Genomic DNA, 14,474 nt, shown 5'->3' with positions numbered 1-14,474 from the left:
ATTTTATATTCAAGTTTGAATTTTCTCCATCCTCCTCTCCCACTCATTGTGAAGGCAAGAAAAACAAAATCCATTATAAATAGGTATAGTCATACAAAACAAATAAATTCTCCCATTAGCCATATCTCTCTACTCACCCATCCCCAAACACCTCTCCCTTAAAAAAAGAAAGAAAAAAGAACTATATTTCTGTCTGCAGTCTTGAGTCTATCAGCTTTCTATTTTAAGGTAGACAGAACATTTCATCATGAGCCCTTTGGATTTGTGGTTGATCATTGTACCACAATAAATTCTGCTTTAAATATTTAAATAAAAATAATAAATAAATATTTAAATATATATGAAATATATCACTCTTTATTTGATTTTGGAATATTTACCTAATAGGACTATCATTGGGTTAAAGGGCATGTACAATTTTAATGTTTCAGAATAACTACAAATTATTTCCCAGAATGGTTTGATAATAATTTATGGTTTCACCAACAAGATATTGGAAAGGAAGGGAGGAAGGAAGGAAACAAGCATTTATTAAGTGCCTCATTTTACAGTTGAGGTAACTGAGACAGTTATCAATTGTTGGGGAAAGAGAAGGAAGAAAAGGTTTATCAAAACTGGATTATTTTATGTGATTGCTTCTGTTTATAGTTAACCTGTCTATTCTATTTATCAACTTTTCTTTTTAAAAACAACACCAAATACTTCTGATGATTACTTCTGGTAATCATGTGTAGTGCTAGGTCTCTTTAACTTTGTTTTTTTTTGGTGATTTCTCTTGAGACTATTGACATTTTGTTACACTAGATGAATTTTGTTAATATTTTGTCAAGTTCTAACCCTTTGTTAGTCTGATATGATATGAAATGTATAAATTAGATAGTTTCATTTTTATTATATTGCTGTGGTCCAACCATAAGTACTGAGTATCTCTCCAGTTATTTAAATCTTCCTTTATTTCCATCATCATCATCAACTTCATTATCACCAACATTGCCGTAGTTACCATTTAATACTTTAAATATGGTTTATGAAGTGGTTAATATAAATTATCTCATTCACAGCAATTATTATTGGTGTTATAAAGTTGTATTGTTATTCTTTTTGAAGTTGGTGTTATTAATATCCTTGTTTTATAGATGAGGATACTGAAGCTGAGAGAAGTTAAATGACTTGCCTGAGATCATGTAGTTAATGAATATCTGAAGGGGATTTGAATTAGTTCTTTCTGACTCTAAATCCAGTACTTTACCACAACACCTAGCAGTTTAGAGAGTGTTTTGCAATTGTATTCATGTATGTCCTGAGTTTAAGTCCAAGATGTTTTGCACATGTTGTAGTTATTTTGAGTGGGATTTTTTTTCTATCTCCTCCTGTTAGGTTTTGTTATTAGTGTACAAAAATGCTGGCTTTTTAATGAAGCTCTACTGAAGCTGCTAATTGTTTTGACTTTGTTGTTGTTATTGAATCTCTAGGGTTTTTAGAATTAACTATCATATCATCTGAAAATAGAGATAATTTTTTACTCTTCTTTGTTCATTCTCTCAGTTACTTTTGTATGTGTGTCTGTGTGTGTTTATATGTGTTTTTTGTAGATTTGCCATAGATTTCTAGAACTATATCTAATACTATCAGTGACCAACTTTGGAACCTTATTTTATCCCAGGTCTTATTGGAAAAGCTTCTAGTGTTTTCTTCATTATCAAAAATGTTATATCCTGGTTTTATTACTATATATCATGTTAAGGAAAAAAATCCATTTAACCTTTTTTTAAGTGTTTTATAATAGGCACAAATGCTATATTTTGCTTAGTTTTCTGCAATTATTGATGTAATGTTGTGATTCAGAAATTTTTTTCTTGTTCTGTGTGTGGTCTAGCAAAATAGGTTATTTTCCTAATGTTGAAGCATCTTTGGCATAGATCCTACCTGGACATAGTAAATAATCCTTTGATGATGCTGCTGTAATATCTTTGCTAATATTTTATTCATTATTTTTACATCAGTATTCATTAATGATATTAGCCTATGTATTTCTTTCTCTCTTTTTTTTTTAAGCAATCGGGGTTAAGTAACTTGCTCAAGGTTACACAGCCAGGTGTTTCTGGGTGGGTAATAAGTGTCTGAGCCCGGATTCGATCCACATGTCATCCCAACACTGGAGCTGTGCTACCTGGCTGCCCCTTCTTTCTCTTTTTTATCTCTCTATGGTTTGGAGTATTAGAATCACAATTGTCTTTTAGCATTTTGATAAGGTATCTTCTATCTCTTTTGGGTTTGTTTTTTTTTTTTTGGTAAAAATTATGTAATATAGAAGTTGATTACTCTTTGAACATTTAATATAATTCTCTAATAAGACCCTCTACATCTGGGGACTTTTTTTAGGGATTTGTTTAAGGATTATTCAATTTCCATTTCTAGATTCTGATTTCTGTTTAAATTCTTTATTATTTGTTCTATCAAACTACGTATTTTGCATTTTTATAAATATTTATACATTTTATTTTCAATTTTCTGCCTTATTGCCATATAATGGGGATAAAAGATCATATGACTATATAGTTAGAACTAGAATTAATCTTAGAGACTTTCCATTCTAGCCTCTCCCCCCCCCCCATTTTACAAATGAGTAATTGAGTCAGAGAGGTCAAGCAACTTGTCACTGTCACAGAGGTAGTAACTGACAGAGCTAGAATTTGAGCCCCATTACTATCTCTAAATCCAGTTATCTTTATGGTTTACTACTCTCCTTATTTCTTGTTCTTCTTTTTTTTTGCTTTTTGGAAGGGGGAGGGCAGGGCATTTGGGGTTAAGTGACTTGCCCAAGGTCACATGGCTAGTGTCAAATGTCTGAGGTCAGATTTGAACTCAGGTCCTCCTGACTCCAGGGCCAGTGCTCTATTCACTGTACCACCTAGATGCCCCAACTCTCCTTATTTCTTCTTTATCATTATTAGTTACCCCTTTGCAAATTTGATTTTTCTCTACTTTCATTCACATTGTAAATATGAATTTCAAGTCTCAATTGAAAACTCCCATTATTATCCCCATTGCATCAATCTTGTTTTTGCAAAAACTTTTCAATTTTATATAATTTAAATTATCTGATTTATGTTATGTAAATGCCTCTGTCCCTTTTTAAGTTAAGGATTCTCAGTTAATCAGCAAGCATTTATTAAGCATCTTCTACATGCCAGGTACTTTGCTAGTCACCGGAAGTATAAATACAAAGAATGAAATAATCCATACTCTCAGCTTGCATTCTAATATTTTTTATTGCTCCAAATTAATTGAAGTCTTATCATTATGTTTATTCTACAGGGTAGCCCAGCCAAGAGCCATGAACATTTCACAAATTATTTGTTTTTCTTTTATGAATGTTTCATAATTTTATTTATATAAGTCTTGACTGTGCCTTGGTAGATTGTCAAATATTTTATATAGTTTGTACTCATTTTGAATGGAACTTAATCCTTCTATTCTTTTTGTCTGGATTATTTTCTTGCTTTATGTTGAAAAAAACTGCTGATTTGTATGGATTTATTTTATATCTTGTTATTTTACTAAGGAAATTAATTACATTACTTTCTTTGCCAAATTTCTGGGATTTTCTAAGTAAACAGTCATCTTACCAACAGATGATAATTTTGTGCCTTCTTTGACACTATGTTTTTGAACTTTATGAACTTCTTTCTCTTGTTATATTGCTACCACTAGAAATTCTAGAAATATATCAAATAACAATGAAGAAAAAAGTTAATCTTTGCTTTACTCTTTTATTTAGTGTGAAAGGTTCTAGTGTTTCCCATTGTGAATAATGTTGTTGGTTGGAACCTTTCACATCAGCAAGTTGCTTGAAAGTTCCTCAATTTCTTTTCTTTTTTTAAATTTATTTTTATTCTGAACTTAACAAATGTTAAATAAAATAGCCATTTCATACATAGAGTAGACCATAAAAAAAGCAAATTGTATAGGAAACTGCAGAGTTATTATATACTGCTTGCTTTTCTTTTTAAATATATGTTAAATTCAGCATGTAGCTTCAGAGCTGTCTTATTTGTTTTTATTTCTTTCATCTTTTTCTTCTGATCTTTTCATTTTTAAGAAAGATGCTTCAGACTCACTGAAAAAAAAACTAAAAAAAATTTTTGTTTTTCTATACTTATTACCCTTTCTCCTCAACTTCCCATTGGGGAAAAAAAAAGAAAATAATTGTTTACAAATATGTGTAGTCAATCAAAATAAATTTCCACATTTTCTGTGTCTGAAAATGTATGATTTATTTTGCATCTCTTTGAGTTTATCACCTCTCTGTCAAGAAATGGGTAACATGTTTTAATCAGTCTTCTGGAGTTGTAGTTTGTCATTGAATTGATCAGAGTTCCCAAGACTTTTAGAATTTTATTTTTAATTTTGTCATTGTATAAAAATTCTACTATTGCTTATTTTACTCTGTAATAGAAAGCTTCCCAGATTTCCCTGAAACCATCTCTTTTGTTTTCTGTTACGAGACAGTAATACTCTGTTACATTCATGTATCATAAGTTGTTGAGCCATTCACTAATAGATGGTTACCTGTCTTAGATTCCAGTTTTTTTCCATTACAGAAAGCACTGCTATAAATAGCATATTAGTCCTTTTCTTCTTTTTTTTTGTCTTTGGGGTATAGACTTAATAGTGGTATAGAAGAGCTAGTTTTGCTACAGGGACCTTAGGATCAAATGCTTTTTATTTATATTATTGATTTAGAGCTGGAAAGGGCTCTGGCAAGCACTGAACCCAACCCACTCATTTTTCAGTGAGAAAATTGAGACCCAGAAAGGTGGTAGCTTGCCCAAAGTCAAACAGCTAGAAAGTGGCCGAGCTGGGATTGACTCTTGATCCAGCACTTTGCATTGTACCATGCAGAAACATTGTATAGCCAATCTGTGAATATGGTTTATCTATACTATCTTGAAGATTAAGCTTCACTGTAATAGTAGTCAAGGAAAAGGATTAAAGCATACTGCTTTGTCTATTGCCTTGTTTGATATAATTCTTCTTGAAACTATCCCCATACTTATTTGGACTGGTGATTATGATATTAATGCTGGCCTAATACTTACACTCTGTCAGCTCAAGAGGTTTATGTCTCATACTTACATTGACCATCTATCTCTTTGCATCTTCTTTGGTTTTTGTAACAACATTATTCTGGTTTTTCAGTTCATAGGATTATATCATTGGATTATACATTTAGAGCTAAAAGGGACCTCAAAGGCTGTTTAATAATCCAGCTCCTTCATTTTACAAATGAAAAATTACTTTTCTTTGTATATCTAGAATTTTAATATTAACCTGCCAAGAACTTTTGTTAATTTTTAAATTATTTTAATGGAAATATAGGAAAATACACACAATTAGAAAGCTGGCCCCAGCACCAAATTAAGTTTAGCTCATATAGCAAGTATGTCAATACCCAAAGTAATTTATAGACTTAATGTCATACCAGTAGCCTAATTCAAGGAATTAGGTACAACAGTAAAAAAAATTTATATGGAAAAAATAGTAGGCAAGTAATTAAAAGAAAATTACCCCCCAAAATCAATAGATAACATGCCTGTGTTCAGTCTTGCCCCTAACACATACCGGTTGGACATGTTACTTAAACTCTTAGTGGATCAGGCAACTCTCATGGGTTGTAATTAACAGGGCAAGTGCCATTTTGCACTGGTATAAGTAATATTATAATAATTTATAATAAGTTTATATTTTATAATATAATGATATATACTTAATTATATAATAGTTTTATAATAATGTATAACAAAGAGCTATTGGAGTTGATTGACTGGGGGATTCATATGGTCATAACTCAGTGAAAATTACTTTGGCAGCACTATGTAAGATGGACTAGAGCAAGCAGTGAATTGGGGTAGGAAACCAATTAGAAGGTTGTCAGGTAATATTATGCTACAACTCATTCAGCCTTCTCCAATTAATGGTCATCTCCTCCACTTCCAATTCTTGGCCACCACAAAAAGCATGGCTATAAATATTTTTGTACACATAGATCCTTTTCCCTTTTCTATGGGATACAGACATAGTAATGTTTTACGTGGGTCAAAGGCTATGTACAATTTTAGAGCCCTTTGGGCATGTTTCAGATTACTTTCCAAAATGGTTGGATTGGTTCACAACTCTACCAACAATGCATTAGTTATCCTAATTTTAACACATCTCCTCTAACATTTGTCATTTTTCCTTTCTGTCATATTAGGCAAACTAATAGGTATGAGTTCTTGTTGCCAAAGCTGGGATCTTTGAGTTTATCAAACACAAGATTGCTATGGTCATTTACTACTGTCTACTGTATACCTAATCTATTCAATTGATCCATCATTCTATTCCTTAGCCAGTTACAGATTGTTTTTATGATTACTACTTTGTACTGAGATATGGTAGGGCACCTTCCTTCACATTTTTTTTTCATTGATTCTCTTGATATTGTGGATTTTTTTGTCCTTCCAGATGAACTTTTTAACTACTTTTTCCAGTTCTACAAATAACATTTTGGTAGTTTGATTGGTATGTCACTGAATAAATTAATTTAGGCAGAAGTGTCATTTTTATTATATTAGCTTGGTCTACTTGTGAGCAATTAATATTTTTCCAGTTGTTTATGTCTGACTTTATTTGTGTGAAAAGTGTTTTATTTTTTTTTCCAAATGCTTTATTAACTTCTGATTTACATCATTCATTTCTGCCAGATTTTGAGTTACAAATTTTCTCCCCTTTTTTCCCTACCAACCACCCCAAAATAGCAGTCCCACAGAAAATCCCTATATACATATATACACACATTCACATATGTATTCACATGCCCACATACCCTCATATATAGACATATATATATATATATATATATTTCTATTCCCTTCAACTACTGAGAAAGGTTTCATAAGTTACAATTATTGTTTTTCCATGTAGGAATGTTAATACCATGTTTCCCCGATAATAAGACACTGTCTTATTAAATTTTTTGGACAGAAAAACACCAGAGGGCTTATTTTCAGGGGAGGGCTTATTTTAATGAACATTGACAGCAATTTTAATAAACAGGTAAATGTGAACAAAAAAATGTACCTTTATTCAATAATGAATTCAATAAAGAACAGGATGACGCGCTCACTGCTGCAGCTCTGATTGGATGCAGCTCGGCGCAGGGGATCACCTTCACTACAGTAGCAATCTCAATAGGGCTTATTTTCGGGGGAGGGCTTATTTTAGAGGAATCTTACACAGTAAGGGGAGGGCTTATTTTCAGGATAGGTCTTATTATCGGGGAAACACAGTAGTTCAACTTTGATAAGTTCCTTATGATTTCTTTTCCCTGTTTACCTTCTCATGCTTCTCTTGCTTCTTGTATCTGAATGTCAAATTTTCTATTCAACTCTGGTTTTTTCAGCAAGAATGCTTGAAAGCCCTCTATTCCACTGAATGACCATTATTTTCCCCTGAAACATGATACTCAGTTTTGCTGGGTAGGTGACTCTTGGTTTTAATCCCAGCTCCTTTGACCTCTGGAATATCATATTCCAAGCCCTTCAATCCCTCAGTGTAGAAGCTGCCAGATCCTGGGTTATCCTGATTGTGTTTCCACAATATTCAAGTTGTTTCTTCCTGGCTTCTTGCAATATTCTCTCCTTGATCTGGGAATTTTGGAACCTGGCTATAATATTCCTAGGAGTTTTCTTTTGGATCTTTTTCAGGAGGTGATTGGTGGATTCTTTCAACCTCTATTTTGCCCTCTGGTTCTAAAACATCAGGGCAGTTTTCTCTGAGAACTTTCTGGAGGATGATTTCTAGGTTCTTACTTTGATCATGGCTTTCAGGTAGTCCAATAATTTTTAAATTCTCTCTCCTGGATCTATTTTCCAGGTTAGTGGTTTTTCCCATGAGATATTTCACATTGCCTTCTATTCTTTCATTTGTTTGGATCTGTTTAACAGCATCTTGATTTCTCATAAAGTCATTAGCTTCCATTTGATCCAATCTAATTCTGAAGCAATGATTCTCATTGAGCTTTAGAGATTCTTTTTCCATCTGGCAGATTCGGCTTTTTAAGGCATTCTTCTCCTCATTGCCTTTTTGAGCCTCTTTTGCCATTTGAGTTAGTCTATTTTTTAAGGTGTGATTTTCCTCAGTCAGGTTGTTGACTTTCATTTTGTAATTTTCTTGCATTGTTCTCCTTTCTCTTCCCAATTTTTCCTCCACTTCTCTTATCTGCTTCTTAAGGTCCTCTATGGCCTGTAACCAGCTCGTATTTTCCTTTGAAGATTTTCATTCTGACTTCACAGTCTTCCTTCTGTTCCATGCTTTGCTCCTTTTTTGTCCCCAAATAGGAGTTTAATGTTGGAATCTTCTGTCTGCTTTGTTTCCTTTGCCTGCTTACATCTCCCCACAGTCATTTGACCCCTGGGCTTTTTGCCTCAGTACGACTCTGCCACCAGATAGGGGAGCTTTCATCCCAAACTCTGGGGTTTTCTCAGCTGCCAGAGGTATTAGATGGGTACCCTCTCTGAGGTCTCCACAAACTCTGGCAAGCTGGACACACATCCCAGGACCTCCACCCTAGACTGCAATCCAGCTCCAAGCAGGTTAAAGCAAGAGCGATTACCCCTCAGACTGGTGCTTGGTCCCCCTACACTCTGCAAGCCAGGAACTGAAGCTGCCACATAGCGCTGGCCAGCTGTGCTGGCCTGTCAGCGGCTTCTCACCCGGGGGCAAAAGCCATGCACTCCCACTTACTGGGTCCCAAAGTCCAGACTGCACTGACCTCTCACTTTGTCCTTTGCATCTTTGTTTTGATAAATCTGAAAATGGCCACAGCTGCTGGTCAGGCCTGCCCTGGGGCTAAAGCCTAGGTGTGGAGCTGGGCTGGGCTTCCAGAGCCCTGAGCTGGCTGATTCCTGCTGGCCTTGTGGGCTGTGCTCAGAGGGAGGTTAGCTTCTCTGTGTCATTTTGTGGGTTCTGCAGCTCCAAAGTTTGTTTAGTGTCCCCTTTTTACATGGATTGGGGAAGGTGGAAGCCGGAGCAGTGGGGAGGTCCTGCTTCTATTCTGCCATCTTAACTCCTGTGAAAAGTGTTTTATAATTACATTTATGCAGTTCCTAGATTTGTCTTGACAGCTAGAATCCCAAGTATTTTGTAATGTCTTCAGTTATTTTAAATAGAATTTTTCCTTTTGTCTCTTATTGCTGAACTTTTTGGGCAGTGTATAGAAATGCCAATGATTTAGGTGGATTTATTTTATAAATTTCAACTTTGCTGAAGTTGTTAATTATTTCAACTGGTGTTTTCATTAATTCTCTCAGATTCTTTAAGCATACCATCATACCATCTGCAAAGACTGATTGTTTTGTTTCTTCATCTATTCTAATTTCTTCTATTTCTTTTTCTTCTGCTAGTGCTATAACTAGCATTTCTAGTACAATATTGAATAGTAGTGGTGATAATGGACATCCTTGCTTCACCCCTGATCTTTTTATAAAGGCTTCTAGTTTATTCCTATTATTGATAATGCTTGCTGATGTGCTGATGATCTACTTATTTAAGGAAAGCTTCATTTATTCCTATGCTTTCTTGTGTTTTTAATAGGAATGGCTGTGTTGCAGTTTGTAAAAAAAAAAAACCATACTCTGCATCTATAGAGATAATCATATGATTTTTATTGATTTTGTTATTTATGTGGTTAATTAAGCTGCCAGTTTTCCTACTATTGAACCAGTCTTTCATTACTGGTATAATCCACCTGGTCATAGTATATAATATTTGTAATATATCGTTGTAATCTCCTAATGTTTTATTTAAATTTTTTGCATCTCTTATATTTATTTTGAAGTATATTCTGTAATTAATTTTGGTGTTGGTAGAATTCTCTTTCAATTGTATATACTCATATATTGCATATACTTATGTAATAATGGTTGCTATCTTTTATATAGCAATTTAATATTTGTAGTGATATATGATTTTATATATAAATATACATGATATATATGTACATAATCTAGAACATGTATATGCATACATATGTATTATCTCACTTAGGCCTAATAAAAACCCTGTGAAGTAAGCACCATTGTTATACCTGTTTTACTCTTGGACAGACTGAGGCTGAGAAAGGTTAAATGTTGGGGTGGCTAGGTGGCACAGTGAATAGAGCACTGGCCCTGGAGTCAGGAGGACCTGAGTTCAAATGCGGCCTCAGATACTTAACACAACAAACTAGCTGTGTGACCTTGGTCAAGTCACTTAACCCCAATTGGCCTCCAAAAAGAAAAAAAAAAGAAAGGTTAAGTGACTTGCCCTGGCTCACACAGCTGGTAAATGACTGAGGTAGGGTTCAAGCTCAGATCTAATGGATTCCCTAGTCCAGTACTGTATTAGATGTTTTTGTATATGTAGATAGTGTAAGTTTCGGTTGTTTGGGTTTTGTTTTGTTTTTTGTCTCCACTTTATAGATGAGGAAATGGAAGCTCAGAGAGTTATATGAACAGAGTAACACAAGCTGGGACTCTAACCTAGGTACTCTGATTACAAATATGATTCTATTATAGCTCCCAATAGGGGTTAGCATTCCCTAATGGTGTCATCATTTCTTTAAAATACTTTATAATTGCATGGTGCTTCATAATAACATCAAATAGTGTTTAGTAATTGCCTGTAGGGAATGTATAGTAGACTAATACCACAATTTAAAAATCCTTTGGATACAAAACTTCTCTTAACAAAATTGATTTAGGTAAGGAGATGGTTGAGAGAAATTCTCATTTCCTTGCTAGTTGCAATGTAATTGAGAAAGAGTAAGTCCTGAATCACTGCTTAAGTTTGGGTCAGGGACCAGACTAGGCTGAGAGAAAGCAGTATGTAGAAGTTTGAATGAATCAGTCACCTAAGATTTGGGAACCTGTAGTTTTTCCATGCTTGATTATTCTGGAATCCCTTCATCTGACCATAATCTATTGGCTGTTTACCTCCCCCTCTGCCTTCCTTTACATAACCCTGTTCTTTATCTGTACCTTCACTTCTAATCCCTTGACTCACAGTTCTCTCCAGGCCATTACCCTTGCATTAATCACTTTCTTCTTCTCCCCATCTTGACTCATTGGTGAACCAGTTCAACTTTTATCCTCCTCTTTTGAATCCCTAGCCTCCTTACCATATTGCCATTTACATCCAGTCAAGCCTCAGCCTTGAATCACTCCCACCATTCAGTCTTACACAAGTGCTACTAAATGAAGGTGGAAAAAATCACACAACTGTTGTGACTGGATCCACTACAAATTTATGTTACACAATCTCAAGTAAGCCTTTACTGCTTCAAGGAAGTCCTATAATACCTTTCTTTTCTACTCACTATCCCACTCTCCACAGTAGCTTTTCAATCCCTCTTCAAACTTCCCCTTCCCTTCACTCTCTTAACTGAAAACCTTGCCTCATATTTTCAGGAAAAAAGAGGCCAATTATCAGGACCTCCCTCATGAACTCCCTCATCTCCTTCTTTGTCATGTCCTATTACTCAGGTGCCTTCCTCCACTATCTCCTCCTTCATCTTTAAGTGGCCTTACTCCTTACCAAGGCTAACCCCTCTACCTATTCAAGCAATCCTATTCCTTTACATATCTAACAGATTGCCCCCTCTGTCATCCCTACATCTTTCACTTATTTTTAGTCTCTCCCTTTCTACCAGCTCATTTCCTACTGCCTACAAACACTCCCATGTCTCCCCATCCTGAAAAATCCTTGCTTAATCAATCCTCACTATAGTCCTATATCTCTTAAACTTGAAAAGATGATCTACAATAGGTACCTCCACTTTCTCTCCTCTTTCTTATTAACCCCTTACAATCTGGTTTCAGACCTTATTATTCCACTGAAACTGTTCTCTCCAAAGTTACTAATGACCTCTTAGTTGCCAAATCCAAAACCCTTTCTTGATCCTCATTGTCTTTGACCTCCCTGCAGCTTTTTTTAAGCAATTGGGGTTAAGTAACTTGCTTAAGGTTACACGGCCAGTTATTTCTGGGTGTGGTGCTGAGTATCTGAGCCCGGGATTCAATCTCCAGGTTATCCCAACACTGGAGCCGGTGCTCTTACTTGCTGAGCCACCTGGCTGCCCCTCTCCCTGCAGCTTTTGACACTATTGATCACTCCCTCCTCTTTGATACTCTGTTCTTTCTAGATTTTTGGGACATCACTGTCTTTTGGTTGTCTTCATTCCTATCTAACTGCTCCTTTTCTGTCTTTTTTTCTCCTCCAGATCACACCTTCTAACCATTGGTGTCCCTCAGGTTCCCTCTTGGGCCCTCTTTTCTTCTCCCACCATACTACTTCACTTGGTGATCTCATCAACTCTTATGTGTTTAATTACCATCCCTGTGTGGCTGATTCAGAAATCTACCTTTCCTGCCCCAGTTTCTCCCCTGACCTCTAATCTTGCATCTCTAGCTTGTCTTTCAGAATCTCGAACTGGATGTCCACTAGATATCTTAAACTTATTAAGTCCAAAACAGAGCTCATTATCTTTCCCTCTAAATCCTCTGCATCCCCTCTCCTACACTTGTCTTATCATTTAGAGGGCAACACCATCTTCCCAGTCCCTCAGGCTTGCAACATAGGAGTCATCCTAGATTCTTCATTTTCCCATCACCAAACTTTTGTCAAGGCCTATTGATTTCACCTTTGCAATATCTCTCAAGTATGCTTGAATCTCTTCTTTGACGTTCTGCTGTAGGATTTCATCACCGTACACCTGGATTATTGCAGTATCCTGCTGGTGAATATGTCTCAAGTCTCTCCCCACTTCGATCCTTCCTCTATTCAGCCACTAAAGTGATTTTCCTAAATGCAGCTCCAATCATATCTCTTCCCTACTTAGTAAATTCCAGTGGCTCCCTGTTGCCCTTAGGATCAAATATAGAATCTTCTATTTGGTATTGAAAGTCCTTCATAACCTAGCCTTTTTCTTACATCTTATTCCTCCACACATACTCTTTGATCTACTGACACTAGCTTCCTGGCTGCTCTATGAATGAGAACACTGCATTTCTCAGCCCTGTCATTCTTTCTGGATGCCCCCCATACCTACAATGCTCATCCTCTTCTGCTCCAACTGCTGATCTCCCTGGCTTCCTTTAAGTCACAACTAAAATCCCACCTTTTACAGGAAGCCTTCCCCAACCCCTCTGAATTTCAGTGCCTTCCCTCTGTTAATGCTATTCTATTTATCCTGTATGAAGCTTGCTTTGTATGTAATTGTTTGAATGTTGTTTCCCTCATTAGATTGTAAGCTCATTGAGGCTGGCACTGTCTTTTACCTCTTTTAAGCATCCCCACTATTTACAGTGTCTGTGAGTGCTTAATAAATGTTTATTGATTAATTGCTATATGTAATACCCATTTAACTGGGTGGGAAGCTGTCTTAAGAGAGGCATTTTTGTCCTTATCATCAACAAACCAAGAAAGTAGGGAAACAACAATCCCATGTTATGTGTAGGGTAGAGGAGAGTGGCCTTAAGGTTTCTTAAGAAGGAATCCATTTTTAAATAAATCCCAGTGTCTTCTTTATTATTTCTATATCATTTACCAGTTCATTAGATAATACTTATTAATTGTTCTCTACTATGTATGGTTTCCTTTACTAGTTATTGGGAGAAGATACAAAATATGACATAGTCCCTGCCAGTGTGATAGAGTGAAAAGAGTTTTGGATGTGCAGTCAGAGCACCTAAGTTGAAATCCCAGTTCTACCATTTACTACCAGTGTGATGATCAGCCAACCTGTTTATTTCTCTGGGCCTTAATTCCTTCACCAGTAAAATGGTTGTTCCCTTTCAGCTTCCTTTCCAGTCCCTTCTAAGTCTATGATCTCCAGGAACTTACGGATTGATAAGATTTTTTACAACAAAGTATAATGTTATAGCACATTATTTTTGTTTACAGAAGTATTACTGATCCAGGCACTTTATAAAACATGAAAAATGATGCAGTTCTTATCCAAAAATATCTTACCTCCTAATGTTATAAACTCTTTCTCCAGACACTTGCTAGGGGGTGGTATAAGGATGGAACAGGAAGCCTGGTTAATGTTGTCCATGTGTAGAAAACATAAAGTAGTAAATTACTTAGGCACGGTGAGAAGGCAAATGAGTGGCTATGATGTGACTGGAAGGCTTTTATCTATGCTGCCTCACCCTCTGCACATTCTTCTACCTTATGCTTAGCAGAAAACAAAATATTTTCTTACTAGAAAGGACTTGAAAAATATTGATGAGATAAAGTAAGTTCCAGAAATCTTTTACCATGAGAAAATTCAGTCGTTTTCTAGTATAGCCAGGATGAAATTAGTAGATTTATTTTATGCATTATTTGTATCACTGTAACTAGCATCAGAAATCAGTAATTTCATGTGTGGGGGAGGAGGTAGAAGGAGT

At 35.6% G+C, this 14,474-nt stretch overlaps 2 protein-coding genes across 5 annotated transcripts in view; one reads left to right on the top strand and one right to left on the bottom strand.

Moving 5' to 3' along the window:
• The window catches only part of PRPF18 (pre-mRNA processing factor 18), a 533,171-nt gene that overhangs the window by 175,245 nt on the left and 343,452 nt on the right, over nt 1–14,474 (bottom strand). The gene's annotated exons all lie outside the window — the stretch shown is intronic.
• LOC138175848 (BEN domain-containing protein 7-like) overlaps nt 1–14,474 on the top strand; it is a 136,594-nt gene that overhangs the window by 27,131 nt on the left and 94,989 nt on the right. The window lies entirely within an intron of this gene.

Source organism: Petaurus breviceps, unplaced genomic scaffold (assembly GCF_028583685.1).
Source record: "Petaurus breviceps papuanus isolate PSGF00001 unplaced genomic scaffold, PetGlider_PUasm1.0 79, whole genome shotgun sequence".
Lineage (NCBI taxonomy): Eukaryota > Metazoa > Chordata > Mammalia > Diprotodontia > Petauridae > Petaurus > Petaurus breviceps.
Note: the sequence above shows the minus strand (reverse complement) of the source record. Positions and strands in the feature narration are given on the sequence as shown.